Here is a 3,537-nt window from a genome sequence, read left to right as displayed (position 1 = left end):
GCGGCATTTTTGGCTCTGTGTGTGTGTGTGTGTGTGTGTGTGTGTGTGTGTGTGTGTGTGTGTGTGTGTGGCAGGGGTATGTGGAGAGGATGGGTGTGTGTGTTTGTTGGCAGGGTGGGGTGCGGGCAGTGGGGAGGTGCCTGCCCCTCCAGTAAAAGAAAACGTGGGGGGGGGCTTTGGGGATGGCGCAGAACTGTGTGTCCAAGCCAGTGGCACTGGGACCAGTGCCTGTGATCGCAGGAGCGGGGAGGCTAGGAGACGCTGCCTGGGGGCGTCCATAGCCAGGGAGCCCCAGCTTAGAGCAAGGGGTGCCACAAGCCTCCCTTCCTCCCTCCAGCCCATGCCAGGGCCAGATTTGCTCTGCTGCCACCCGCACGAGTTATAGCTGCTGTAACTGCTCTGCTCCAGCCCAGGCAGGATGGGGCCCCCCTCTGGCAGGGCTGAGGAGGGCAGGGGGCTGCAGGTTGGGAGTGAGGGACACCGTGGGGGGGCAGGACTGTGGGTCAGGAGTGTGGGGCACTAGCAGGGCCAGGGGGCTGCAGGTTGGGAATGAGGGGTACCAGCATGGCCTGGGAAGGTGGGGGACTGTGGGTTGGGAGTGAGGGGTACCAGCAGAGCTGCGGGGGGCAGGGAGCTATGACTTGGGAGTGAGGGGCAACGGCATGGGCAGGGACAGGGCACTGGTATATCAGGGCTTCTCAGTGCCACAAAGCAGCAGGGGGGACATCTGCAGCTGGATCAATGTCCTGGTGAGCAAAGAGGCCAGGAGGAACTCCAATTTTCCATGCTAAAAAACTCCAAAATCGAGCACCAAAATATATAGGTATTTAGAATTTATTTTATTATAATAATTGAGGCACTGGTAGGCTTCCAAACTGCTTTAAAATTGTAAATATATCAATAAACTGATACCTAAGTATATATGGTGGTGTTTCATTTCAGTCATAGAAAAATGTGGTTTGGGGGATTTAAAATTAGAGCATCTGGGATTTTTTTTTTGTTTTACTAGCGAATTTGCAATTTTTAAACAGAGAAAACCAGGATCCCTGCTGATGACCCAGGATATCCCTCCACATGTTACGCACACATTATTTGCCAAGTGTCCACTTCACTACAGGGAAATTGAACTACAAGATAAGTTTTCTTTCTGAACATAGAAAAAAATAAAATGAGGCGGGACCTTGAAAGGTCATCTAGTCCATCTCTCTGCCCCAAGGCAGAATCAACTATACCTAAATGACTGACTATACCAAAATGATGACTACTTCAGATCTTCAAGTATTCACTGGGACATATGGCCTTGCTGTCTGGAAGACAGTCTTCCAGAACGGTGAACACAAATGAGCACCATAATCTCTCTCTGGGTACTATCACTAGACTACACTCTACTATTTAATACATCTACAAACCATGTTAAATAGAAAATTCTTCTCTCATACCCTTTAAATATCAGAGGTAATTGGAATAATTAACAGGGGAGAAAGTGAGAACAGCTGCTTCATGGGAGCTCCTTTAGTGCAATGTATTATAAAATGGTGATGAAAGATGAACAGAAATATATAGTTCTACATAAGATACAAAGTTGTGTATGGGGCAAAGCATTTTTAAATGGGTGGCTGTGGCACGCAATGCTAACTAGCACAGCTGACTGTATACAATAGCATGCTTTTCAAATGGAAGAACTGTAGAACCCAAATGTCCAACAATAGTACAATCGTTCCTGAAATATTAGATTTAGTGATATGTGTGTGCCGATTCCATCAGGTGAAACAGGGTTTGAGTTCTTTACACGCTGGACCAGATACTGTGTTGCACAGAAGAATCTGTCAGGGAGCCACATACCTCGTTTCACGTATCCGAAACTGATGCACAGAGAGACTAAGATACGCAGTGATATTTCAGTGCCTTGCTCCCACTGGGATCAATAGCTCTGTCATATCCTGCAGGATGTTGTGAGGATAAAGCTAACACAGATGATGAGTGCTACAGTAACAGTCACTACAGAAATGAAGTAATTTGCCCTCTGATTATGAGGCCCTTTCTCGGTGTCTCAGATTAGTCATTCAAAAACAGAGACTTCCCTGGTAATTGGCTAATTTGAGGACCAACTCAGTCACAGCAGTTTACACGAGATCTCTATGCCATAATTAGAGGCCTATTTAATTCATGATTTCGTGAATTTTGCAGACATTGCAAAATCGGGAATTATCCCTGAAATCGAGACAAGTCCACAAAATTCGCACCCCCCCTAAATTACTAAAAATAAAGTGTGGCTCCTAAGTGACAGCTAGTGATTCTCATGGCTGTTGCGTCCTACCCTTGCAGCTTAATGAGGTGCGGGGAGCTGCCAGCATGAAGGGGAGCAGCCAACATGTCACCCACACACCCCAACCACTGCTGATTGGCTGAGAGGGCTGCCTGTCATGCACCCCAGTCCCTTGCTGCCAATCAGGGGTGAGGGGTGGGACTGCATGGTGGGTAGCCCTCTCAGCCAGTCAGTGGCAAGAGGGCCGCATGAAGAACAGCCCACTCGGGAAGTCGGCAGCAAGGGGTGGAGCCACCAGGGCCCCTCAAGCAATCAGTAGCGAGGGGTAGGCTTACTGTGAAAAAGATGCAAAATTGGCTCAGTGTGCTGCAAGCAGCCCATACAAATCTCTTTTACTCACTGTGACTTAGGTAGATCCGTAGCCATAATTAGGAACCTATTCAATTTGTGATTTCATAGATTTTGTGGAAATCATGAAAATAGGCATTGTCTGTGAAAATGGGCGCTGTCCAAAAAATCCACAAAAGAAAAAAAGCCTATTAAAAATAAAATGCTGGCTCCCTACTGGAAGCAGCAACCCTCATGGCCACTGAGGCCTGGCTGCGCAGTCCACCAGGAGGCAAAAGGGGGTCAGAGGCCTGCTGGCATGAAGGAGAGCAGCTAAAATGGCTGCCACCCTCACCTCTTGCTGCTGACTGGCTAAGAGGGCTGCCTGTTGGAGGGTCTTGCCCCTGCCTGCCAATCAGCGGTGAGGGGTGAGGCCACATGATAGACAACCCTCTTGACCAATCAGCAGAGAGGGTCAGGTGCCCTGGGACCCCTTGGCCAGAAGGGTCCCTGCTGTAATAAACCTATGAAAATGGTGGCTGGCCCCTGCAATCTGCCCATGAAATCAGCTGCCTGCCCCCTCAATTTGGGTAGGTCCCTCACCTTAATATACAATGGTCCAAATTAACCCAGTGCAAGAAAATCTTCCTCTTCTCAAGTGGACCCATACCTACTTACAGAGATTTTTCCACACATACATTACTTCTAGGCCTCACACACAACAACATTTTTTTCTAAGGAAAACCGTTCCTGTGCCTCCCCATAGGAAGTCTCAGGTCTTTTCCTAGACTCTTTCTCTACTGTTTACAAAGGGTTTTGTCTAGGGTTTTTTTATATATAGCTTTTTGTGTGGCATTGGTTGGGGGTAAAACATTGGGCACCTGACAGCTTGCAGTTTTCTGGTTTTGTTTGTATGGTCTTTGTGGATGGGGGGGGTGGGGGGG

The 3,537-nt window shown here is 48.2% G+C and overlaps 1 protein-coding gene across 1 annotated transcript in view; it reads right to left on the bottom strand.

Moving 5' to 3' along the window:
• DPP6 (dipeptidyl peptidase like 6) overlaps positions 1 to 3,537 on the bottom strand; it is a 982,502-nt gene that overhangs the window by 660,635 nt on the left and 318,330 nt on the right. The window lies entirely within an intron of this gene.

This window comes from Gavialis gangeticus, unplaced genomic scaffold (genome assembly GCF_001723915.1).
Source record: "Gavialis gangeticus isolate Ggan-Ray unplaced genomic scaffold, GavGan_comp1, whole genome shotgun sequence".
In the NCBI taxonomy this organism is placed as follows: domain Eukaryota; kingdom Metazoa; phylum Chordata; order Crocodylia; family Gavialidae; genus Gavialis; species Gavialis gangeticus.
This window is presented reverse-complemented; position numbering and strand designations above follow the sequence as displayed.